This window comes from Ambystoma mexicanum, chromosome 4q (genome assembly GCF_040938575.1).
Source record: "Ambystoma mexicanum isolate Mex_15411 chromosome 4q, UKY_AmexF1_1, whole genome shotgun sequence".
Lineage (NCBI taxonomy): Eukaryota > Metazoa > Chordata > Amphibia > Caudata > Ambystomatidae > Ambystoma > Ambystoma mexicanum.
In genome coordinates this window covers 1,187,772,823-1,187,800,096 of record NC_090928.1, presented here as the reverse complement: position 1 = coordinate 1,187,800,096, position 27,274 = coordinate 1,187,772,823, and the positions used below count along the sequence as shown (strand labels likewise).

The following is a 27,274-nucleotide window of genomic DNA, read 5'->3' as shown; positions in this document are numbered from 1 at the left end:
GTTTTTGGGAAAGGGTCCAATGTAAAGCTTACACCGGACATGCACATTTCAGCATCTCAATATTACAGGACCAGTGTTTGCTTGTGACTTGCTGGCTAATTGTGTAGTCAGTAATTAAACGGTTCTATGTGATTGTAAAGAATCAAAAAACAGAGAGGTATTTCATGACAGAACTTTTGCAATGTAAAAATACAAATTTGTATTTTTTATTTGCGGGTTTGCCCCCACAAGCTACCAGTTTTCCTATGTTTGTAATGCCATCCCTAACCCCTCCTCACCCGTTTTAACCCCTTACCCTACCATATATATATATATATAATTCATACAAATTCAGTATTTTTTCGTTGTAAAACTTTCGGTTATTAAATACCTCTCTGTTTTTTATATAATCTCTGGATACCCCATTAAACTCCTGTAATTAATACCAATTAAAATGCTTTAGCATCCAAATAGTTTAGTTGTTTTAATAGACACAATGTCCAATAATTACTTCCAAGGCAGGGTGGCTAGTCTCGCCTTGTAAGTTGAGGAGATCCCAGAGGACATATGCTGGTTTGTATCTGTTTTTATTTGAATTTTTTACAGTGCAGATTTGAATGAAAGATCTGTAAAATTTCTTACTATAAATCATAAAGGATACATCATATTTGTCCATGCCTTCGATGGAGGCTTCAGCGAAATTGGTAGACAGTACCCAGTTCTTTTCCAGAACAAATATGCAATGGACTGTAGCTTGAGTTGCACATAGGCAGTCAGCGGGCAAGGCAAGCTCATTTTGTGTGTGAATACTAGGAAGTGAAAATAACAAGGGATTTGGCTTCTTGCTTCTTGTGATATGGTACATGCTGTGAAGAAAATGTTGCGCCATGTCCTTAAGTCTGTGGACTAACCTTATCTGGAGTATTTCTATATGGGGTACTGCTAAAGGTATTTCTCAGGCATTCAAACTATTTTGGCAAAGGGCGCCATAGTTTAGTGCAAAATATAACTGGTCGATATGCTACATTTTGGACTGCAAAAGCCGTCTTCGTAAGGACAGACATGAGGATTACGGATGCAGACTAGTGTGTGGACATTTTGATGAATCAATGGACTAGTAAGGTCTTCAATGTTGGCCTGTTGTCCTGTTACTGAGCCTCTCACTTGTGCTAGTCCTTCATGGATCAGATGCTGTGCATTTGTGAGGTATCCTGGAGTTGGCAATGGACCAAATGTTTTTTGATTTGAATCTCTCTTTTGGGCAAAGAGAAGTCTGTTGCTTGGGCCAGTTTCTTTTTCTTGATTATTATTGTTATAGGCGGTGTCTTGTAAGACATATATGATCAAGAAGGATTCCAAGACTGCATACTGTTGCTTCAATATGTTTTATTTTAGGATCATATACATATAAGAATTAAAGCAGAACTAGAAATCTCTCACAAAGAAAATAAAAACAGCAATCTGGAAGGTCTTCTTGGGGCAACTGTCTCTCCCACCAGTTTTGTGTATCCAGGCCTCCAAAATGTGGCTAAAATTGTAATCTTAAAAGTCTATTAAAGGCTGCCCCACTTCCCTGGTCTCTGACTTGTCAGTCTTCCTGTGATCCCTCTCCCTCTCCACTGGCTGACCTAGATGTAGGATTTCCTGGGTCTACTACCCCTTGACTACTCTTGGTATCAGGTCTGTTGGGCAGATGGACCATTGGTCGTTGCCAGCAGGTAGACCTAAAGGAGGGTTATAGGGTAGGTTTCGTGAACCTCAGTGTTCTCACTCTTTGTGTCTCTGAACAGTTTGTAGCCTCCCGGATCCTAGCTCACTCTTCCACACATCTGCTGACCCGCCTAGGGCCCACCTGGCCCACAGTAACCTGGTTATTCTGACTGACTTGTACCAAGTCTTTTCTTTCGTTTCTTGACATGCTCTGCTTTCCTTCTACGTCCTCTGTGCCACCCTTTTCCTATGTGATAACTGCTTCAGTGTCACTTTCGGAACATGATGATTGCAGCTCTTTCTCACTTGCCAATTCTATCTCTTATCCTGAAGTCTTAGACTTTATGACTCTGGAAACTATCAGAGTTTTTAAATTGGAAATATCTGTAAAGTTGTCGAGAATTGTACACAGTGATTTACCACTGCACCCCCTTTTTTTACTTACCTCTTTAATTATTGATCCTTAATAGGCCTTTTTGTTATTGTTTTCCTACGATATGCAGTGTGAACATTATGAAATTGTTTGATTTTTGATTTTAGTGTCACACTTTTGCTGATTTAATACTTGTTTTAATCTTGTTCTAATGTATTAAACTTTAGTGTTTATTGTTACCTTAAAAGGGTGTTCTGTTTTGCTAATTTTGCTATTCTCCACTTGACCTGTCTACCCTTGTTCTATTTCCCTATATTCATTGTCTATCCTACCCCAAATTAGATAGAACAAGACACTTGTGACTTATTGTTTATTGAGTGTCACCCGGGATTCCTCCCTTATCAATAGATGCTCTGCTATACTACGACCGCCTCTTTCTGGTTAACCCCACCATCTGAGTTTGCCACCTCCTTTACCAACTCTACCCCCTTCTTGGTTCCATGTGATAATATCCCCGCCAAAACATCGCCATACAAGAATGGGGCTGTTTTTTTGCAGCAATATTATCCCATGGAACCTGCAGGGGACACCCCCAAAACCCCCATATTTGTTTAAAGGTGCAGGGGACCCCCCTCCAGCCCCTGCACCCATTTACTCCATATATTATCCCCATAAATAATATTGCCTGTGCCATTTCCCGGCGACTATATGTATGGCGATATTATTTATGGGGATAATATTACCTGAAACACCCTCCCTTCTGGTTAATCTCCCCATCTGATGTTATCACCCCTTTTGCTCTCCACTGCTGCCTCCTATCCAGCTTCCTATCCTCCTACAGTCTACTCTTTAATTAATCTCCAATCCTCGGCCTTCTCCAAAACTTAACATCTTTTTGTTAGTGAGAATTCTCATCTTATGGCTAATTTCCCTTACCTATAGGGTCCCCCAGCAGCTTTGCTGGATTTGAAGGGTTTGTTTTTTTCTCCTGCTAAGAGTGAGACTCTTTTTCCCACTCTTAGGCATTTTTGCTATGTGTGTTCTAGGCTATTTTTGTGTTTAATGTCTATGGGGTTTCTCTCAGCTCCATAGGAACCACCTTTATTCACATGTGTTACACAGCCCCCTCCGTGCAGTGACACAGGGGTGTTGTAGCGACCCCCAACATAGACTCCATACCCTGGGACTGACTGCTGTCTCCCAGGCCATGTAAAGTCCCCATTGACTTTACTAGTCAATCTCTGTGAACAAAACCAGTACAACCCATCTTACTATGGAGGTACTGGAAAGGGTTAATAGTTGTTCCCTTATGTTCATTTTCAAGAGAGTACTGTACAGTCCCTCTCTCAAAAGTTTCTGGCTGGTGGCAGTGGTTACTACCAAAAATATTCAACTGCAAATATTTTCCTATGGGATTTTTCCCTTGTTTGAGGCTACCACTTTTTCTGACAGCCTCTAAATTACCCCTGGTGTATTTTAATATTAACTAACTCCGGTAGGTTTTATTTGCAAGAACTTTAATATAACTTCTTTCTCGTGTGTTTCTCTAAACTCCTAGCCCAGGTCGGGGATCCTTTGTTCGTGCGTCAGTTGTGTGGGAGGGGGAGTAGGACCCCTGGACAGGGTTGTCTCAGCAACCCATGTCGCACTCTATCCTGATAGGCTCGAGGGTCTCCCGCCAAGATGACCACTCCACTGTGTGAGTGACAGCTAGGCTGTATGAATGGGGATCTTTTTGCATAAAAGCATGGTCCTGAGGACTGGAAGAGCAGGACGTCGCCACTGGAACTAAGAAGCCGAAGAGGAGAGAAGCCAAAGGCATCTGCAACAACTGAACCACCGGTGAAGCCCTGCTGCAGCGTCTCACCACTTTTCTCCACACAACGAGAGAAGATATTCATCTGCAAGAGCCTTCTTCCCTTGAGCTGGTGGGGCCAACCAGTTTGCCAATCGCCTTCCCAGACCTGCCTTGGTTGAATCTCCCGTACCCTGTACTCGGAGGCCGGATAGCCAGACAGCAGTCCACCCGGACCGCGATTTAAAGGAGCGTACCTTTTATTCGCCGGCCAGCACCGCGGCTGGTTTCATCCCTGGGTAGTGCAGTAACTTGAACCTTCCTCCACGACGAGAGCCTCTCTTCCTCTGCTGGATCACCCGAACTGCAGGAACTACCAGGAACAACTGCCACCACAGGAGCTACTTCTTCATTTTAAAGGTAAATTGTTCCGCCAGGCCGCCCTTTCTTCGCGGTAGCACTTAAGGTGTTTTAAATCCTTTACCTACCTGTTGGGTTGGCCGCCCCTCTCTCTTAACATTGTCTTTCAACTTCTGCATCCACCTTTTCAAAATCGTTAACCAAAGACTTGACTGCAGCTACAAGAACATTTCGCGCCTGGGCCCTTGCTCTGTACCACTGACTCTGGCACAGGCCTACTGACTCTGGCTAAATTTGTTAGAACTGCCTTCTTGAGATTGATTCTCAACTAGAACTGTGTTGATGCACCTACTTCTTATAACCACCCTTTTTCCCCTTTCTAAACCTTGTGAAAGGCCATTTTGCTCAGTTGTCATTTAAATATTGTCTATACTGATGCACTGTCTTGCTTAATCTGGTTCTCAAACTTATGTGAAGTGTTGCTAGGGTGTGTAAGAAGCTATTTCTATATAACGTGTGCTTTCCCTCCCTTGTGAGAAATTGATAGAGTATCCCTTGTGTGTGATTTTCACTGTGCCGTTTTGCTCAGTTTTCACTCTGGTTCACTTAGTCTACAATTTAACTAGCGAGTGTGTATATTTTTTCTCTGACTTATTTAACTTGCTTTAAGAACTGTGATAGATGTATTTAACTAGAAGTGTATAAAATAAATAGATATATACTTTTTAATACAAATCTTTGGTCAGTGTTTTCTTGTGCCATAGTACTGTAGGCCTATTGTGTAAACCCTGAATACTGCTCATCTCCCTCTTGAGATACGTCTGACTGCTCAGCCACAGCTACCAACTAAATCTTTGTGGTACAGACTGATACCAAAGGGGATTCATTGCTCTCACCTGTAGTCCTAATCTTGTGTAGTGCTCCGTAAGGGAACTGCACAGGATCCTGCCTAACACTGGTGTGCAGCGGTGAGGATAAAAGTATTGGATTTACATTTCAGAGTTCTGCTAGTACCTTGGTTCAAATAACCACAAGGCTAACTATCACAAAATGTTTATTTTAAAACAAAGTCAAAAATATGGAAAGTTACAGCCAGGAGACCCTCCTTACTAATACTGCTGATTATCTAAGGGATCTGTGTAGACAGAAAGGTCTTCCCATCAAAGGCAAGAAATTATAAATGATGTATAGACTGTTAGAGAAACAAAGTCTGGATAGTGGTGCTGTAGTGCCCACTACCCAAGCAAATGTAACAAACCTTGAGGAAAATAATGTTGAAGATGTTATTGTTGAAACAGATGAGGAAAAGGAGGATAACAATGTCACCCCTCTGGTCCTCTACCTGCTCAAAGGCCTCAACGTGTGGCTACTGGACCCTTACCAGGTCCCACATTAAGTCCTGAATTTATCTCTCTAGAAAAAATGAGACTTGAACTAGAATTGAAAAGAATTAGTGCCCAAACTGAACAGAGACATCAAGAACTAAGGCTCAAAGAAACAGAGCTCAACCATGAGTTTGAGATGAAGAAATTGTCTTTGGTAAATGCTTCTCTCCCCAAATCCTCTAGATCTTCCAGTCCAAAAAGACCCCGGATGCCTGAAGAGATTGTGGGTATGTATGAACCTAAGTTGGATGTATTAGATTGGCTTGCTATGTTTGAATAAAATCATGGGCTCCAGGATATCACAGGGAATCAGTTGATCCCCTCGTTATTCTCTAGTTCCCCCCCCTCTGTTGCATCTGATGTGGTAATGGAGTTGGGGGAGGTGGATAGGATGGATAATGAATGTGTAAAGCTAGCAAAGCTAGCTTTGATAGCTAGATTTGGGAAGACTCCTTCCCAGTACCTTAAGAGGTTTAGGACCCTCAAAAAGCATGATAGTACCCCTTGGGCTACTTGGGTGAATGAGTGTTTGAAGAACTTAGAGGGATGGATTAAGGGTTATAGAGTTAACACCTATGAAGGAATGAGAAATCTTGTAATGATGGAGTCTATCTATGATGCCTGCTGTCCTGAGCTCAGACAGCACTTGGCTAATTCTAAGGAAATGGATCCTAGAAAGTTAGGCAAGGCTGCTGACTTGTGGGTTGCCAACAGGGCTACTCACAAGGATTCAGGGGTCACTCAGAAAAAGGATGAGGGAAAGCAGCCACCAAAAGGGAACCAAGAGACTTCTAATACCTCCCATCCCAAAGAGGGCCAAAAACAACAAAATAACCAGGGTAAGCCCCAAGGGAAACCAAATAAGGCTGGTGAGTCCTCTGGGGGTCAACCAGAAAGAGGTCAGAAGAAACACCCATTCCAGAGAGCATTTGGAACATGCTATGTCTGTGGGTCAACTGACCATATCAAAGGAAATCTCAGGTGTAAGGGTAAACCTGCAGGGATCAGCACAGTCTCCTTAGCCTTCACTCCTGAGGAGGAAGTACAAATGGCTAGTGCTCACTTTGAATCTTTTGCTGAAGAACCCTTGAGTCTTCAAGCAACTGTATCCATGGTTCTGGTTAGCAAACAGAATAGGGGTGTATATGACTCCCTTCCAGAAAACCCTAAAGTATATTACATGGACAGTGGTCTTGTCAATGGCCAGGATACTCCTGCCAGGAGGGACACTGGGGCCAGCTGAACAATAGTGGATGAAAGCTTTTTCAAGCCTGAGGATGTTGCTAAGGCACCCAAATGCTCCACTAAATTTTCTGGAGGTCCTGTCCAGATGCTTATTTACCAGCCCTCATTCAGTGTAATAACATGACAGTGAGGATTCTTGTCAGTGTTCAGACTGAGGTGCCTGGGAGAGTCCTGTTGAGGAATGATCTAAAAACTCTAGGAGTTGTATCCAGTACCCCCAGGTCTCCCAGTATGGAGAAGCAGAACCAAACCAAATGGGCTATAGAGGCCACCTTAAGAGACCACTCTAAGCCTGTGGGAACCTCTACAGAGAACCCAACTACAAGCCCTGGTGTTAGTAAGTTGACCTCTAACCCAGGCAAATTTCAGGCTAGTATGTTAGGGAAATGTGAGCCCCAACCAAGCTCCATCATTATCCTCCCAGTTTTAAAGTCTCTGACTCCCTCTGCTTCTGAGGAAGAGGTGGATAGACCAACGGGGCCCCTCTCTAGGCCTAAGAGAACTGGTACTTCTCAATGCTGGTGGAAAACCAGAAAAGAAAAGTCTAAGGCCAAAAACCTTCAGACTGTTGGACCTTCTACAGAAGACTCCAACCCAAATCCTAGTATTAGGAAGGAAGCTCCTAAAGTAGGAAAGGTTAGATCTAAGAGGACTGAGAAGCAGGTACATTGCCTAACCCCAACCCCTCCACCCAAGAGGCCTAAGACCCAACCTGCTCCCAAAAGAGAGGTGGTGAGGAACCCTTGAGGCCCCTCTAGATCTAAGGGAGTCCTTTATAAGGACCCCTTGAAAAAGCCTATCATAGGTTCAGGAGTTGTACCAACTTCTGAGGGACTGGTCAACCGGATCCCCTATGGATTTAAAAAGAAAGATGTTTCTCAAAGGGTATGTAGGTCATGTAGCTTACAAAGGAAAACCTTTGATTTTACCATTGAGCACAGGTCAGGATGTCATCACCAAAATGCTGATGGTCTCTCTAGGATGTTTTTAACCGACTAGAGGTAAGAGACTCATCCAGGAGTGGATTAGATCCTCCTGTCCCTTAGTCTGGGGGTGTGGGGGGAGTGAGTGTTAGGGAGAATTATCATCTTATGGCTAATTTCCCTTACCTATAGAGTCCCCCAGCAGCTTTGCTGGATTTTGAGGGTTTGTTTTTTTCTCCTGCTAAGAGTGAGACTCTTTTTCCCACTCGTAGGCATTTTTGCTATGTTTGTTCTAGGCTATTTTTGTGTTTAATGTCTATGGGGTTTCTCTCAGCTCCATAGGAACCATCTTTATTCACATGTGTTACACAGCACCCTCCGTGCAGTGACACAGGGGTGTCGTAGCGACCCCCAAACATAGACTCCTTACCCTGGGACTGACTACTGTCTCCCAGGGCATGTAAAGTCCCCATTGACTTTACTAGTCAATCTTTGGGAACAAAACCAGTACAACCAATCTTACTATGGAGGTACTGAAAAGGGTTAATAGTTTTTCCCTTATGTTCTTTTTCAAGAGGGTACTGTACAGTCCCTCTCTCAAAAGTTTCTGGCTGGTGGCAGTGGTTACTACCAAAAATATTCAACCGCAAATATTTTCCTATGGGATTTTCTCCTTGTTCGAGGCTACCACTTTTTCTGACAGCCTCTAACATACCCTCGGTGTATTTTAATATTAATATTAACTTTACTCCGGTAGGTTTTATTTGCCAGAACTTTAATATAACTTCTTTCTCGTGTCTTTCTCTAAACTCCTAACCCAGGTCGGGGATCCTTTGTTCGTCCTTTTGGCAGGCTTCTGCCGAGAAGCCCTCCTTTCGGCGCCACTGAGTCTGGGGTGGGTCCATTGTGTGGGAGGGGGAGTAGGACCCCTGGACAGGGTTGCCGCAGCGACCCATGTCGCACTCTATCCTGATAGGCTGGAGGGTCTCCCGCCAATATGACCACTCCACTGTGTGAGTGACAGCTAGGCTTTATGAATGCGGATCTTTTAAGAAGCCAAAGAGGAAAGAAGCCAAAGACATCTGCATCGTCTGAACCACCGGTGAAGCCCTGCTGCAGCATCTCACCACTTTTCTCCACACGACAAGAGAAGATCTTCACCTGCAAGAGCCTTCTTCCCTTGAGCTGGTGGGGCCAACCAGTTTGCCAATCGCCTTCCCAGACCTGCCTTGGTGGAATCTCCCGTACCCTGTACTCGGAGGCCGGATAGCCAGGCACCAGTCCACCCGGACCGCGATTTAAAGGAGCGTACCTTTTATTCGTCGGGCAGCACCGCGGCTGGTTTCATCCCTGGGTAGTGCAATAACTCGAACCTTCCTCCACGACGAGAGCCTCTCTTCCTCTGCTGGATCACCCGAACTGCAGGAACTACCAGGAACCACCGCACCGCAGGAGCCACTTCTTCATTATAAAGGTACATTGTTCCGCCAGGCCGCCCTTTCTTTGCGATAGCACTAAAGGTATTTTAAATCCTTTACCTACCTGTTGGGTTGGCTGCCCCTCTCTCTTAATATTGTCTTTCAACCTTTTCAAAATCATTAACCAAAGACTTGACTGCATCTACAAGAACATTTCGCTCCTGGGCCCTTGCCCTGTACCACTGACTCTGGCACAGGCCTACTGACTCTGGCTACATTTGTTAGAACTGCCTTCTTTTGATTGATTCTCAACTGGAACTGTGTTGATGCACCTACGTCTTATAACTACCCTTTTCTTCCCCTTTCTAAACCTTGTGAAATGCCATTTTGCTCAGTTTTCATTTAAGTATTGTCTATACTGATGCACTGTCTTGCTTAATCTGGTTCACAAACTTATGGGAAGTGTTGCTAGTGTGTAAGAAGCTATTTCTATATAAATTGTGTTTTCCCTCCCTTGTGAGAAATTGATAGAGTATCCCTTGTGTGTGGTTTTCACTGTGCCGTTTTGCTCAGTTTTCACTCTGGTTCACTTGGCCTACAATTTAACTAGGGAGTGTGTATATTTTTTCTCTGACTTATTTAAATTAACTTGCTTTAAGAACTGTGACAGATGTGTTTAACTAGAAGGGTATAAAATAAATATATCTACGTTTTAATACAAAGCTTTGGTCAGTGTTTCCTTGTGCCATATTACTGTGGGCCTGTTGTGTAAACCCTGAATACTGCTCATCTCCCTCTTGAGATAAGTCTGACTGCTCAGCCAGATCTACCAACTAAATCTTTGTGGTACAGACTGATACCAAAGGGGATGTATTGCTCTCACCTGTAGTCCTAATCTTGTGTAGTGCTCCCTAAGGGAACTGCAACACTTTTCCGTACCCCCTTGCACAAATCCTGAATGAGATCATTGGTTTACATAGGAGTATCTCCTCTTCTAGGGCAAGCCTTGCCTTCAGACACTGCAGCTATGAATTGGGCTTAGGCAAGACCTTTGATTGGATAATGTGGCTGTGGTCAGATGTGCAGACAGGAGTTGACCTACGGTTATATTGGATTTTACAACTTGTCTGAACACTTAGCTATTCTCCCTCTCGCCCCCCTGTCAACCTCTTCAGGACTGTCCTAGTAAAACTGGGCTCCTCAACTTTCCTGCATGTGAATCAGAAGTTGGGTGACCTTCTGTGTGCCAGGGGATGTAGACTGCAGGAAAACTCCCTCCCAATGCAAGGAAACACCAAAACTGTGTCGGCAGCAGGCTGAGCAGAGGCTAGAAGATAATGGGCCTCATTATGAGCATTCTGGCGAGAATTAACAAGCCAGTAATTCTGTTCACTGCCATGTTTCCGCGCCAGTATACTCCGAGTTTGGTGGTGGGGTGGTCGGAATTACCTCCAGCTCAGAGCTGGGGGTTATTTCGACACCCCACCATCAAAAATTGCTGCTATTACTGGTGCTGGTAATACCGGCTACTTCCCACATGGGGTCCTGTTGGAGTACCTACCTTTGCTGGTAGTTAGAATCTGCTGGTAATTCTGGCAGACCAGGTGCCGGTAATGGTATTACCGTTCGGTATACCGCATGATTTACCAGCGTGATACCACCAAACGTATAATGAGGCCCAATGACTGGTTTGGAACTTTGGTGGCAAACAGGGGTGCGTGTAATTCCTTGAATTGAATTCTGCGATTGTGACTTTGTATCTGCATGACTTCCATGGACTAGGTCTGTGTGCTTAATAGTTCTTCACCTCTACTGAGCTTAGAAATGTATGCAAGCCCTCACTGGTGACCTGCAGACAATTCAACCTTTTTCCTACAAAGAGAGCATAGCTATTTAAATGGATTGTGTCCTCCAATGTATTCCTCATTGTTGACATGTAATGTCTAGCTTCAGCTTCTTTGGAATTTTTTTCATCAGAGGGCCTCCTGCGTCGATGGCGTTGAGTCGATGTCCCTCGAAGGCCTCCGTCGTGGGTGACATCATTGATGTTATTAGTAGCACGCATGGTGCTCATTGGCCTCAGTTAGGTTTTTCCGCAAACATGTTTGCTTTGAAACTCAGCGCATCTCGTTTAATTCCATTGCGTAGTTACCTCAATTGCGCAGTTACCTTTGAAAAATATGTCTTCATCTTCAACTTCGACGTCCCCTCGTTCCGGATTCAAAAAATGCAAGGAGTGCGGCTCCCAGATGTCCATCACGGATCTGCATCGTCTATGTCTGTGGTGCGTGGGCGAAGGCCACAACACCGATTCCTGTTCCAAGTGTCAAGCTATCACAGGGAAGGCCTTGCGGGAACGAAAGGGGAAGCTCCAGGTAGGCAAGATATCCAAGCCCCGTAAGACCCGACCTGAATGTTCTTCGACCTCCGAGTCGAGAGACCTCTCTCCTCGGCATAAGAAGGATGAATACTCAAGGTCCCAGAGTGGCTCCCGCCATTCTTCGCCCTCAACGAAGCGATCGAGGAGGAGGAGGTACCATCGGTCTCCTTCCCCTTTGTCCTCGTCAGGTGACACCCCCGAGAGGGTAAGATGGCCCTCCAAAAAGTCAACACCTGCAGAGTGGTAAGCATTTCGTGTAGAGATGCTAAACATTTTCGAGAAGCAGGGTAAGGCTCCGTCCATGCCTTCTGGGGAAGCAAGCAAGGAGCGGTCTTGGCCCAAAACTTGCACGCCCTTGAGCCTAAGTGGACGGCGTGATTCGCATCGAGAGCCCTCGAGGCCTCGAATGGACAAGGATCAATCGAGACACGGCGGGCGTTCAAGATCATCGACACCTTCAAAGCCTGCAGAACCCTCGAGGCCCTGTGCGCCAAAACTGTCAAAGGACCCCTTCACTTCGTCAAATTCGTCTAGGCCTTTGGCGCCAACAACGCCATTGCCGACGTCGATGCCAATGGTACTGATTGTGTCGGTTCAGCCCCCAGGGTCTGAGGAGACTCATACGAAGGCTAAAACCAAATCTACGTCGAAGCCTTTGAAACCAGTGAGTAAGAAAAGATCTTCACTCCTCTGCTAAAGCAGGATTTTTTCAAATCCCTCCCTTTCCTTTTGGAGGAGTAGGAGAGATCAGATGGGGAGCCCCTTTTGGAATACCTCATATCAGAAGAGAGCAAGATGCAAGCTCCTTATGACACCTTGCCTAATGCCAGTGGCATTGACACCTCTCCAGAGTTGGAATTCGGCAGGCCAGAACCAGGGTAACGTTCTGACTCCTCATACCGGCAACTGATGTCCAGAGTAGTGGAGTACCTAGGCTGGTCTAGACCCCTGGTACAGTTTGTTCAGGATGATCTGACCGGTATTCTAGACCAAGGTCCACCTACAGATCCTATATAACCCTTCCATGTGGCTCTACAAAAAAGGGTGGCCAGAAATTGGGAGGCCCCTGACACCAATCAGGTGTTTTTTGAGAACACTTATTTTTTTTCTTGAGAACCATCCCACATCCACATTTTGTATTAGTTGAGAAATTTGGCAATAGGTTTCTTAGTATACTGGGCGGTAACAGTTTCCAGGTGAAAGTAGCCCAACATTGGAACTCCCTACCACCCTCCCTAAGGTCACCCCAAACTTACCCCCACTTTAGACGTAACTTCATTCAGTGGTTAAAGAATAATGACCAATAACTGGCCTCGCCCCTGTAAACTAAGTAACTATTGTAAACTTGTAATCTGACTTCGCCTCTGCATACTATGTAAATATGTATACTCGTAAACTGCATACTATGTAAATATGTAAAATGCATATCAATATACTCATTGCAACTGTATTAACCTATGTACACACTATAAACTATTGTACAGCACTGTAACTAAGCTGAGAATTACCCTACTATTTCCTGCACCCTCATACCCTCGGGTCTGGCGCACAATATAAATGAATAAACAAACAAACAAACAAACCAATGCGTCAGTGGACAAGTCCCTTACAAAGAAATACCGCCCTTCCAGTAGCGACCCCTGCTACCTGTCCAAACACCACACTCCGGAGAGTCTGCTGGTTCAGGCATTCATGGCTACCTCGAACAAGGCAGCGTACCCTACCATCCCTCCTGATAGGGACGACAAGGGCGTGGATGGATGGGCACGGAAAGGTATTTTCAGCTGAGAGTATGGCCCTGAAATTGGCCAGCTCCACATGTGTGTCCACATTTTCGTACACTCTGTGGGAGTGTATTTCCATGGTGGCAGAGCATATTTCAGAAGGGGATGAAAGGAACGGCTTCCTGGCTATTATTAAGGACGGCAAAGAAGCCATGTGCGAATCCTTTCAGTCTGGATTGGACACTGCGGATAGTATCAGCAGGTCCATGGCCACGAGCACCATGATGCACAGATTTCTGCAGACTCGTCTTCTCAACATGCCGTTTGACGAGTCTCACCTTTTTGGCAACAAGGCTGACGAGAGCCTAGAGAGGTTGCAGACCTCGAAGGCGGCTGCCAAATGTTTAGGGGCCGCTGTTAGGCAACCTCAACATTTTCGTCCGGCGAGACAGCCATGGAGGGGGTGATCTTTTTGCTACTACTCCTCATTTGGAAAGGCGAGAGGAATGGCCAGCCAAAGAGGCCAACAGAAGTTTCCTCGTGGTGGACGAGGAAGAGGTGCCAAGCCAACTCCAGCTACCTTGCCATCAGTGCCTGCACCAATCATTTCAAAACAACTTTGAGAGCTTGCGTCACGTGTCACCGGTGGGGGACAGACTGTCTCAGAGTCTAGAAGATTGGCGAGCCATTACTTCAGATGTGAGGGCTCTGGAGCCAATAGCCCACGTTACTGCCTACCATTCATAATGCAGCCTCACACCAATCCACCTTGAAACACTCTGAGGATTCTAGATCCGCTCCTTGTGCAGGAAGTATTAACCCTGCTAGAGAAAGGTGCTATAGAACCAGTGCCTGTAGCGGAGAGGAACAAGGGTTTGTATTCCACATATTTCTTGGTTCCCAAGAAGGACAGAGGACTGAGACCCATCTTGGACTTGAGATACATGAACAAATTGCTCAGGAAGGACACATTCAAGATGGTCACACTCTCTCAGGTCCTTCAGGCCCTCCAATTACATGATTGGTTGCTGTCATTGGACCTTCAGGATGCATATTTTCATGTGCCAATCCATCTCAAGCACAGGAAATACCTGAGTTTCACCGGTTGTGGCTCGCAGTATCAGTTTTGAGTCCTGCCTTTTGGGCTGACCTCTGCCCAAGGGTCTTCATCAATCTAATGGTGGTGGTGGCAGCGCATCTCAGGAGAGGGGCATTCATATCTACCCCTACCAGGCCGATGGGCTGATCAGGGCGTGTTCTCCCGAACAAGCCTTGGATCACCTCAGTGTTACCAGACACTCCCTACACAGACTGGGCTTCTCCCTCAATTTCAAGAAGTCACACATGACACCTTCCCAACAGCTCCAGTTTATCGGGGCTGTTTTAGACACCTCCTGGGGAAAGTGCTCGTCACGCAAGGTGAGTGCTCAAGACAATCTCCAGTTGGTAACAAAGTTTCAGAATGCCCACTATCTACTGGCCTTCAAATTCCTAAGGTATCTCGGCCTCATGGCATCCAGCATTTATCTGGTGCTATAGGCCGGTCTACGAATGAGATCCCTACAGTGGGCTTTCCGAACGCAATGGTCCCAGTTTTCGGGACGGATGTTGGATCTATTGCAGGTCCCGATCAAAGTTACGCAGGATCTTCTATAGTGGGCCTGCAAGGAAATATCCTGAGAGGGGGCCCTTTTTGGCAACTATGGCCTTAGACAACTGTAGTGATGGACGTCTCACTCATGGGGTGGGGAGCCCACACCAACGATCTGACAGCCAGCGGTCATTGTTCTCCATCTGAGTCTAAACTACATATCAATCATTTGGAGCTGAGGGCAATCAGACTAGCACCGAAGGCCTTCCTGCCCTCTGTCAGGGGAAAGAATGTCCTTATAATGATTGACATTACGGTTACCATGCATTACCTCAACAAAAGAGGGTGTGTAGGGTCACTACCACCACTGGGCAGAGAGGGAATGCAGCTGTGGTACTGGGCAATTCGAGAAGGAATCTTCCTATCGGCAGTTCACTTGGCTGTGGAGGAGAACACGGTGGTGGATGCTCTGAGCAGGCAGAGCACAGTCTCACCCATGAGTGGCAACTAGCTCAGGAAGTCCTTCAAGAGATCTTCGCCCTTTGGGGAACCCCTCAAGTGGATCTGTTTGCAACGGGATCAACCGCAAGTGCGAAAGGTACTGCTCAAGGGAATTTCCCCTCAGAGGAGCTCTAGGAGACGCGATCGTGGTGGATTGGGATTTGCCACTGGTATACGCGTTTCTGCTGGTCCCCGTCATTCCTCAAGTAGTCAGGAGGTTGAGACGGTTTGGGCACCACATGATCCTAATTGCCCCGGATTGGGCCAGGAGGATATGGTACCCGGACCTTCTGGACATGTCCACCTGTCCTCCAATACATCTTCCACAAAGAGAGGACCTTCTCTCACAAAGGGAGGGTCAGGTTCTCCATCCAGAGGTCAACACTCTCAACCTTCCCGCGTGGTTTCTAAAAGGTTGAGATACAAGGATTGGGATCTCCCAGATGACATGATGAAGGTGTTCCTTTCGGCAAGAAGGCCAGCAACAAAATCTCTGTACCGTTGCCGTTGGAATAAGTTTTGCGACTTGTGCAGGGAAAAGAATGTTGATACTTTTATATTTTCGACTTCGGATGTGCTATCCTTTCTGCTTTCATTAGCACACAAAGGTCTTCACATTAGGACCATTAAGTGTTATATAGCAGCACTCTCCATATTCAAGCGCTTATCAGAGGAATGTTCCTACTTCAATATTGGTGACTCAATTTCTGAAAAGGCTCACAAATGTGTTCCCACCTTCTGCTTTTCAGGTTACAGTTCGGGACCTTAACCAAGTTCTAAAATTCTTAATGTGTGCACCCTTTGAACCTTTGCACACATGTCCATTGAGGTTGATAACATTCAAGACTATACTGTTGTTTGCTCTAACATCTGCATGTAGAGTGAGCAAGTTGCAGGCACTCCCTTCAAAGCCACCCTTTACCGTATTCCACAAGGACAAGGTTGTGTTGAGGGTTAAACCCTCCTTCCTATCTAGAATAGTATCAGACATCCTTTTAAATCAGAAAATTGTTCTGCTGGTGTTTTAACCTCTGCCGCATCCCAGTAAAGAGGAAGAAAGGCTCCATAGTTTGGTCCCTGGAAGAGCTTTAAGCTTTTGTGTGGCTAGGATGTCCAAGTTGTGAGTGGATGAGCAGCTTTTTATTGGATATACTGGACGCAAATTAGGGCAAACTGTTTCAAAACAGACTTTGTCCAGGTGGATCATCCTTACGATTTCAGAATTTTACAGACTGGCGGACAAGGACCTACCAGAGGGTTTGCAGGCACACTCCACCAGGGCCGTGGCCTCTTCCACAGCCCTGCAAAGGGGAGTCCCCATTTGAAACATCTGTGATGCTGGAACCTGGTCATCGCTGCACACTTTTACCAAGCATTATTGCTTGGATACTTACCATGCTCGGGACATCGCTTTTGGTAAGGCAGTACTTTATTCTGCCCTGTGACAATTGGCAAATCTAAATTCTCCACCCTCTTCCAGTCTTGGATACTGCTTCGGGGGTCTGTCAAAGGTGTGGAATAGGTTGGAGGACACAATCCATTCGAAGAACAAGTTACTTACCAACTGGTAACGTTCTTTAGACTGGATTTTCCTCCAACGTATACCTCATCGCCCTCCCAATCCTACCCCTCTGTAGGTAGAATTTCCCATGCTATTACAGCTTTCATTCCAACAAGTCTGACAACTGCCTGCCTGTACTAACGGGCAACTTTGCCAACACGAGGAGGGGAAAAACATAACTGGGGCCAACGGGCGCCATGCGTGCTACTTCTAACATCCAATGACGTCACCCTCGACGAGGCCTTCGAGGGACATCGACTTAATGCCATTGACGCAGTGCACCCTCTGCCGAAAATAATTCTGAAGCAGCCGAAGCTGGACATTACATGTCAAAGATGAGGAATACGTTGGAGAAACATCCACTCGAAAGAACATTACCAGTTGGTAAGTAACTTGTTCTTCTTATGCTGAGGGTTTGGGTCAGAGTAGGGGTCTGGAAAAAGACTCCAAAAGAACTACTGCTATGGGCTAAGTATCAGGGAGAAGGGTTTCTGTAGTAAGCTGTCATGGGGAGTGTTGTATTGGCGAGGGCACACCCAGGACTGGTCTGGTTTGAAGCAATTTGACTGTCCCCTGGCAAGCTTCCGGGAATACGGAATCTTCCTTCCACATTACACCTCTGGCTATTCTTCTACTCTATTGGGGAGTTCCTCAACCACCCTGAATCACTCTCTCTGTGTGCTGCAACCCCATGGTAGAGGACTACATCACAGTGGTAACAAAGGTGATTTTTTCATCAAGGTGTTGTTCATCTCTGTTGCTAAAAATATCCATGAGCGGGGGTACACAGGGCTTTATCATATGCCTGTTTGACTAGTTTGGTAGGGGAATCCTGTTCATTCTATTGCTCTTTTAGTTTCTGTACATGATTTTCGAATTTGCTAATAAGATTTAAATTCTTAAGTATTCTCTGGAACAGCCCACATGAAAAGTTATTCTTGCTGGCTCATGAGTAGAACCTAACTGTAATAGAGAAAGGTTGTGTTTCTGTCTGTTGGTTTATGACTGGCTGGTATTGGTGCAGTCAGCATGGAAATGTATGGGCACAGCCAGCATGAACATGTTTTTATACTGGCATATCCTGTGGGTAAAGGCATCATGAAAATGGGTTGCGGAAATGCTCCTGTGCACTGTTGGTGATGTGCATCTACTGGATTTCTTTCTTTTTTAAATTATTTATTTGTGTTTTTGGTATACATTTTACCTTTCACAACAAACAACTTTTATCAACTTCATCATATATAAAGACAACCTTAATTCATAAATATCAATTGGCACAATGTACAAAGTTTAAGAACTTCGACAGTAAAACATCATTATCACTCATATTAATACATATTTCATTTAAAAGGAAAAAGACAATACTTCTCTATTCTGCCACTTGATCTATTCATTTAATACGTTCCATTAAAAACTTTACTAATGCTAATATTAAAAAGACTTGTCTTGTTCTCATACGCTTTTCCGATAAAGTTTGAGATATAACACTTGAAAAAGAAAATACAAACGGGCCTAACATTTTTATCCTAAGCAACAATAGCACCGGACCTTCAATAACTATGTGATACAGGGTTTCGGTGCACTGGTTCTTACACAATCTACAAGATCTTAATTCTCTTGGCAAAATCTCATGCATTAGATTATATACAAATGGGAAGGAAACTTCTGTAGATATGGTCTGATTTCACTTTTAGTTACATACCACACAGACTTTCCTGTGTATAATTTAAGTCATTGCAGATCATCTATGTCCATTATTTTATCCCAATTTCGCCTTTTTTATGATGACCCTATAAAAGTCTTCATCGTTGAGATCAACCATTTGCATGAATCAGCACAACTTTTTCAAAATTCTCGCAGATACCTATTATAATCACCTTTCATGATCTATCCTAACATACCAGTTAGGGAAGAGTCCTCCACATTATTAAGAATTGTATATAAAGAAAAACATGTGGTAATGTACACTGTCCACCAGAATTGCCAGCTCTCCTCTAATCGAATGCGCTTATCTGAACTTATCGAGGTATGTTAAGCACTTTTAAAAAAAAAATGTATTGGTTTTTACAAACCTTTAAAATAGATACAACATGTACACAAGCGTGTAAACATCTCAATGTATCAACATATCTACATGTCAACAAACACCGACAAGCCGGCCAATTCCAATGCTCCGTCCTCATACGTCAACATACAGTGTTTCATCCAGTCCTAGTACTTAAAATAAAAAAGATAAGGAAAATGCTCACTCTGTTGGTGTCAGACAGTTTTCAGTTATTTCCAACAGCCGCATTAAAGGAAGTATTTCTTTCCAAATACAACCTTCGAGAATATGAAAACATTTCCGACTTGGAAAGAGAACAATTTCAGTTCCATAACATATCAAAGGCGTTACTTGCATGCAGTAACATTCGATTAGCGGATTCAGTGAACATGCGCACACTCTAGTTTTTATAGATTTCATCAATGAAATACTTGCTCTGACATTATTAAGCATCTTTTCTTTCTCAATATTTAAAGTATTTTTGTTAGAAAAGGTGAAGCCTAATTAACAAAATGTATCAACTTCTTTTATACGTATCTCATTTATCACCCAATGAAAGTGCTTTCTCCACTTTCTGCTTCTTATTGTCATTATGAGTGATTTTGTGGGATTTATAAATAACTTGTTCTCACTCAGATAAGAGGCAATCCCCAAGTGCAATCCAGCTGGTGTGAAATCTAATACGAGTAAATCCTCTGCAAAGACTATGTAATTAATTCTATTGCTGTTAAGCTTTGGTGAATAGGCATCCCACTTCAAACTACATTTCCACAAGTCTGCAATGTAAAAGTTAGAAAGTGATGGTGCAATTACACAGCTCTGACAGACCCCCCTGGTCACATTTATATCACGTGAGAGATTACCTTCCATGTTTAATCTAACACTCACCTCATTGTTAGAGTATAGGAGTTCAAACATTTGTAGCAGATGCAATTTCGTCCACAGAATAACTCCAACTACATTATCACAGGTGGAGGGTAGACCGAAGCCCGCCACAGAAAGAGTCTGACGAGTTGTTCTCCTTGCCAAAGCCATGCAAGAGGGAAGGTCCATCCCACTCCTCACTGTCCCAATCCCTTTCCTGTACTCTGTCTGAAGAGGGCTATATCTTTCTACTCTCTACGCCCACTTATGGAGATCTTTCAAAATAATGTTTGCTAAAATCTTTGAAGAACAATCTATAAGAGCAATGGGAGGATAACTTAGTGGAGTGTCTTGCCTTCCTTTTTAAAAAAAATGGGCACTGTAATTGCGTGATGCCAAGAGTTAGGCACCATCATGGACTCAATCATTTGTTTAAAAGATAATTTAGAATCTCAGCCCACAATTCAACATGATTCTTAAAAAGGCTGATGGAGGTTCCATCAGGGCCGCAGGAATGAGAGTTCTTGGTCCTTTCAATAATAGACTTAATGTGCTAAAATTACCTACAGCAATGTCCACTCTGTTACTCTTAAAAATAGATGAGAAGGAACTCACACACTCATCCACAGCTACGCCCAATGATTGCATTTTTGGTTTAATATTGTCCCTATTCAGTTTCCACCAAATGGACCATGCATCTTTCTGGGCTGCTCTTGTCAGAAGGCCTTGATTCTCTTTTATGTAATTTATGAGTTTGTAACTCTTTAACCAATTTTTGTACCTTTGTTTAAGAAACATATCTTTCTTTTCTTTTTGTCCCAAGCCATAGTTAAATCTTTCTTTACCTTCTTTAGCTGTATCCTCAAGTTTCGCTGGTGCATATTTATAATGGGATTACAATGTTCCCTCTTCTTATCAGCTGACATGTTTTGCTCCAATTCCTTACTGATTGTATTCTCTCTTTGAAAATACTCAAAGTGTTAATTAACTCTTCTGGAGAGCAATGATAGTTCTTGCCATGCTCTGTTAAATGTGTCCGCATTATATTAAGGTCACTGTTGACTCTGGCATCGTTCTTGCTAAATCGGGACAGACTGTTCGTAATTAAATTTGTGCAGGCATGGTTTATACTGCAAACAGCTTCTCCCAATCAAACAAAACTCGCTGTCAACATTTCATGATCACTTAATTTTGTTTTTTTTCATTTCAAAGGAAAATATGTCTTCTATTTCAATATTCGACAAAATGATATAGTCAATTGCGGAGCAGGAGGCAATACCAAACCAATAACCATGAACAAAAATAAGAGTTCAACTGAATGAACTCCCATCTTCTCACTCATGGAAGGGTTGATCTATTTGAAGGCAGGTACAATTAAAGTCTCCAGCTATTATAATTGGGCTATTTGCGTACTTATAAGACCATTCCAATAAAATATTTTCAAGCTCATTAATCACATGGTCAGTACTGTCGCTGATTGGATTAAAGTAAACATTTATCGCACAAAACTCAGATCAAATGTTCTAGGTCTGTGCAGACACATTCATTACTAATTGATTAATAAAAAAAGAATTAATTTTGTTACAATGTTTTTAACTGCAGTCCCTTGAAAATTCTTCACCGCAGTTAACATGCCTCCAAATGGTCCTCCTTTTTTTTTTTTACCAACTTTATTTCCTTCACATGGGCTCAAATTACAGACATATATATGAGAAACAGTATTCAGTATTCTTGTCATTGTTCTTCTTTTTGGTTCTCATCTCGATCTTATAAAAGACTCATGAGTTTAACATTATAACTCCCCCAAACCCTTTTGTTTGTCCACAGTGAGAACATGCATAACATTTAACCCCTTTCACCGCTCCCTCCCCCCAACTGGGATGGTTCCACTTTCTACACCATTAGTCAGTTCAGTTGCGACTCAGGCTTTGCCAGATTGTGTTAGCAATTGCTATGGGCCTGTATGACCCTTTATTCCTCCAAGGAGCTTTAGTTCAAAATCGTCATCATCAAGTTTGGTCTGTAATAGTAGACTTCTCTGTCTGTGAAGTCTATAAATGGGTCCCACACTTCCCTGAATTTCTGGTATCTATTGTCTCTTAAGGCCCCCACTTTTTCCATTGCCAATATGTACCATATTTTAACCCACTAGCACGTGACCACTGGACTCTTTGGGTTTTTCCATCCTTGGGCCAGTGTTAGTTTTGCTGCATTTAGTAGTTGCGTGATCACTGTTGCGTTATTACCTGTCTCAGCGTACACTCTTTCAACTGCAGTTCCCAGCAAGATTACCTTTGGATCATATGGGAGATGTCGCCCTGTGCTTTATTTTATATGTCCCAGTATCTCCTTCCAATATACCTCGGCTTTAGGACAGGCCCACTACATGTAGTATAGGTCCCATCTGTAACCACATTGTCTCCAGCATTTTGGGGGATATGCGAGATTCATTTTATGTAGTCTGTGTGGGGTTAGGTACCATCTAGTGTATATTTTGTATGTAGTCTCTCTGATTGTGGTGCACTTGGATGCTTTCAGTGCGCTCCTCCATATTTGCCCCATTCCTCCTCCGTAATAGGAGCTCCCAGATCCCTTTCCAAGTTGTCTTTATATGAGATTTGATCCTCAGCTTGCGCATTGTCTAACAGCTTATACATTCTTGTTATTGCTTTGTGTTAGGAAAGATTTTGTAATTGTGGGTAATTTTCCTTCCATGTGGCAACCCCTAAACTTTGTGCTGTTGTTTTTCACCATGATCTAGACTTTGCCAGAGAAGTGCAGCCTTCTGCCGCACTCCTCTGGGCTTTCGCTCCATTCTTACGGGGAAACTGACATGCCCTTAAGACAGTCAGTACCGGGAAACGCTGTTTTCCGTAGTTTCTTTATCATGTTGCGGCTTTCGTGCAACATGACACAAGGGGGCACTGTAAGCTAAGTTACTGCTCTCTTGGGTCTCTAGCCTTCTACAGGCCCTAGATACTCTTTTTGGATTGTAACTGATCGGTGCAAGTGAATCACGGACGGGAATGGTGGCAGCGATCGTTTCTTGTGTTTTGAGCTCCTTTTGGCATTTTAAGCGCGTTCCTCACGCTTAGCCCAAAATGGTGGCCTGGCTCCCAAAATGGCCAGTCCATGAGACTCCTTTGTCCTGTCCACTGACCGTCTTGCTCCCTTCACCTTCCCCAGGTCGAGCCGACCCGGGACCTTCCTTATTTGGGCATGTACTTTCCCTCGAAACACAGATGCTTTCGCCGCCTTCTACAGGCCTTGTGTGTGCCTCCGGGATGTGGGCTGGGATGTCTGGTCCCAATACACATTCCTGGGTGCCAGAGAGTCTAGGGTGGTGTGAATGCCTGGGACCACCGTGGTCCATGATAGGTCCACGTATGGTGTGAGTGTTGATGAGCGGATCTCCCATTGGGTCCCCTCCGTTTTGGCGCGAAGGGAACCATGGATAAGAGGGGGCTGGAAAAGCCACTACCATGTCGATCTCCTGAGTTCTCACGAACAAAGGAATTCAGGAGCCAAGTATCCTGCAACCACGAGGCTGAACCGAGGAATCGCTGGTGACCCACTGAAGGACTGCTCCTCTGCACTGCTGTCGCCTTGTGAAACCCTTTCTACCTCTGATCGAACCAGAAGGCCTGTACTGGTACTTCGACCCTTGGAATAGCGGGGACAGCTATTCTCGGCATCTTCACCATCTCCTGCACGTAAGCCTTTGGAAGTGTCTCTGGGCCATGCAGCAGACTGACCAGCCTACCCAGGAGTCTTGCTCTGTAACCGCCGCCAAGTTGTGTTGTATTTCGAGTCCTTGTCACTCTCACACGATTCATACACTTGGCATTCCCAGGTCTGTAGTGAGTAGTGTACATTTGGCTGAGATACACACGGCCGCTCTGTTGCCTTGCTGTGGTAACAAACTGTGCGGGTTCTCTTCGTTTGGGACATCTTTAACTCAACTCTGCTGCTGCAGAATCTACACGACGACGAGACGTCCACTGCTCTCCTGAACCTGCCAGCACTGAAACTGATGCGGAGAAGCCTGGGTCTGCTTGCATCGGGGACCGGTGAGTAGCATAGCTAGGAACTGGTCGCCCTCCTGCAGGAGCCCATAGCTTTTCCCCGCTGTGTCAAACAGCACGCCTTTCCGTACTCGCGCTCTGCTTCTGCCCACAGTGGAGGCTGCGCTTGAGTCGCGGAACTCTGTTCTTCATTTATGCACCAAACTGAACTGCCTGATTCCCTCGAAGAGACTCCCCTTTTTGCACGTTGGCACCAGCGTGTGCAGGTACTTTTGAGCACAAGACTCCACTCTTCGTAGGGCTTGGACTTCCTTTTAGTTAGGTGCCTCTGAAGGCGGACTGGGTCTAATCATTATTTCGCACTGCCTGTTTTCCTCCCCTTCTAGGTGGACTACACATTTCGTGCATCTAACGCTTTAGACTCGTTTGTATTTGTATATATATTGTATTGATTTGGTATGTGTTGGTTTACTAGAGTTTTATTGTGATTTCTCGCTACGGTCATTGTTGCAAAGGCCTTGGAATAAATGTGTATATATTTTTTAATATAGCACCTGTTTGGAGTAGTTTGTAAGTGTCCTTGCTTTGTGTTCTCATTGCGGGCTTTCAGTCACCCTCACCCCTCTTGAGACCTAGTCTTGACCGCCGCGATCGCTACCCTGATTGGTCTGGCTTGTCCAGAGGTTACCCTGTTCCAAGTAATTAGGTTGGCCTTCTGAACTTCTGCGCCGCCAGGACAGAGTTCAGAAATCCGTTTTAACACTTTGTGGGTTTGGCCCTCCTGTAGCATGAGTTCCAATCCTATGGGAGCCCTGACGGCCGCTTACTTGACCCCCTCCTGGGAAATCCAATGCCTAATTTGTATATATGCGTACCTATCTTTTTCTCCTATACCGAATTTCAGCTTGCATTCCTCAAATTGTAGTGGGGTTCCTTCCCGGTAAAAGTCTTTCAGGTGAATCCAAGGTGGACGTCACCAATTTGCCCAGAATCTATCTCGTTTACCCGGGGAGAAATCCTGATTGTGTGCCATTGGGGTAACGGAGCCCAGATCCGGTGTAATGTGTTGTTTTCTGAGTGCTGTATCCCATGCTTTTAGTGAAGCGCGGGAGGATTCTAGCAGGTGTCCTTCGGCCCGCCCGCCCCCTGCCCATAATGCATACAATGTCCCTAGTGGGATTCTGGTCACTCCTTGCTTTATTCCTACCCATCCCTTATGTACATTCTCTCCCTTCCATTTCAGCATGGGAGCCATCTGGGCTGCCAACAAGTATCTTTCAACATCAGGGAGTCCCAGTCCTCCCAGTAAGATTGTCCTGGTTAAGATTTTCTTTTGAATTCTAGGTTTCTTCCCGTGCCACACAAAGGTGACCAAATCCTTTTGCAATTTTCTGCTCACTTTGAGGGGGATCTCTATCCGGAGGGAGCTAGTTACATATAGGAGGCGGGGTAAGAGGGTCATCTTGAGTGTAGCTATACGTGCGAATCATGAAAGTTCTTGGGCATCCCATCTCAAGAGGTCCTCCTTTAATTGTCTCCACAACGAAACCATATTCTCTCCATATAGGTGTGTATATTCCTGTGTTAGTTGGACGCCTAGGTATTCTATAGCCTTGGGTTCCCAGGTTAGTGGGTATTGTGCCGCCATTTCCCTGGCCACCCCTTCCTCCTCAGGTATATTCAGGGCCTTCGATTTTGCATAGTTAATTGTGAACCCCAATACTTTAACAAATTCCCGTAATCCTTCTAGGGTTTTGGGTAGTGATACGGCAGTGTCCTTCAGAAACAACAGGATAAATGCTATTCTATGCTCTATCCCTCCCGCTAACACCCCCTTTATTTCCGGGCCCTGCTTTATTGTATGTGCCACTGGCTCCATTGCCATAGCGGATATAAGGGGCGATAACGGACAGCCCTGTCGTGTGCCTCTCCGAATTTGTATTGTTGTGGTGGGTCTGTCATTGATTATAAACATCGTTGAGGGGAGTTTGAAATTCGCCAGGACCATCCTTATAAAGGTAGGGTTGCAGCTGTATTTCTTCAGAGCTAAGTTCAGGTATGCCCAGTCCAAACTGTTGAATGCTCGGCGTGCATCCAAGGCTGCTATGGAGAATTTCTGCTTTGTCCTATTCCCTATGTCTATAATGTCCACCGCCTGCTAATGTTGTCCTGCGTGTGCCTCCACACAATAAATCCTGCTTGATCTTCGTGAATTATTTTGGGTAAGACTTTTGCCAACCTAGTTGCCAGAATCTTTGCATATAGCTTAGTATCGCTGTTAAGTACTGATGTGGGCCTGTAGCTTGTGCAATCTGGTCTTTCCCTGGTTTAAGGATCAGGACTGTGGTCGATTTCCCCATGTCTGGCGTGACTGCCCCAGTTTCCCTAATGTAGTTAAAGAGGTTTGTTAATGGAGCCACTAGCTGGTTCCTGAATATTTTATAATATCCGTTGCCAAACCCGTCCGGTCCAGGTGTCTTATTGAGCGGATGATGTGTTATAGCCATCGCTTATTTCTTGGGCTGTTGTAGCGGCTTGCAGATTAAAGTTATCTTCTTCAGTTATCTGAGGGAGAGCAATTTTGGCCATATAGTCGAGTTGAAGTTGTGGGGATAGTTCCTCTCTTTCGAGGAGGCCTTCGTGGAACTTTTCCATGATATCTAACTTTTCTTCCTTAGATGTGCTTATCCCCTCTTTCAAATTCTTAAGACTCACTATGTAGTTACGGGACTTCTGTTTATTAAGTTTATCTGCTAAAAACGTATTAGCTTTACCCCTGTGTACGTAATAGGACTGTTTAAGGCGTAGTAAGAATTGTACGGTGTGATCCACCATATGGGTCTCTAGTTGGGCTCTCACCTTTCGGAGGCTTCTTACTGTTTTGAGTGTTTGTTTAGCCTTGTGTTGTATTTCTGCTTCCCTCAGTTCCAGTTCAAGTTTCTGTTTGAGTAGCCTTCTCTTCCACATATATGCTGTGGTTTGTGATATGAATTCCTCTCGAATTACCGCTTTCCCCCCATCCTATATTACTCCCCAGTTTGTATCGCCGTTAGCATTGTCTTGGAAGTAGTTAATCAACACTGTCTCCATGTGAGTTCTAAGGGCGACATTCTCATTCAATTTCCAGGTTCGATGAGTGCGGGGTATCTCTTTCATGGGGAGCATTTGTAGTATAACTGGGGCATGGTCAGTGAGGTATTTGTACTCCTATTTGTACGTTATTGATCTGTGGGATTAGTGTGGATGAGATCACGATCATATCTATCCTTGAATAACCCCTATGAACCGGCGAGTAATGAGTGAATTTCCTTTCTGTTCCATGGAAAAATCTCAAGTCTCCACTACCCCAAGGTCTCTAAGCAGTTTACCCAGTGCTTGTCTGTTCCTTTCGTCTGC

The 27,274-nt window shown here is 44.6% G+C and overlaps 1 protein-coding gene across 1 annotated transcript in view; it reads left to right on the top strand.

Moving 5' to 3' along the window:
- The window catches only part of DNAH8 (dynein axonemal heavy chain 8), an 8,835,797-nt gene that overhangs the window by 3,002,677 nt on the left and 5,805,846 nt on the right, over positions 1-27,274 (top strand). The gene's annotated exons all lie outside the window — the stretch shown is intronic.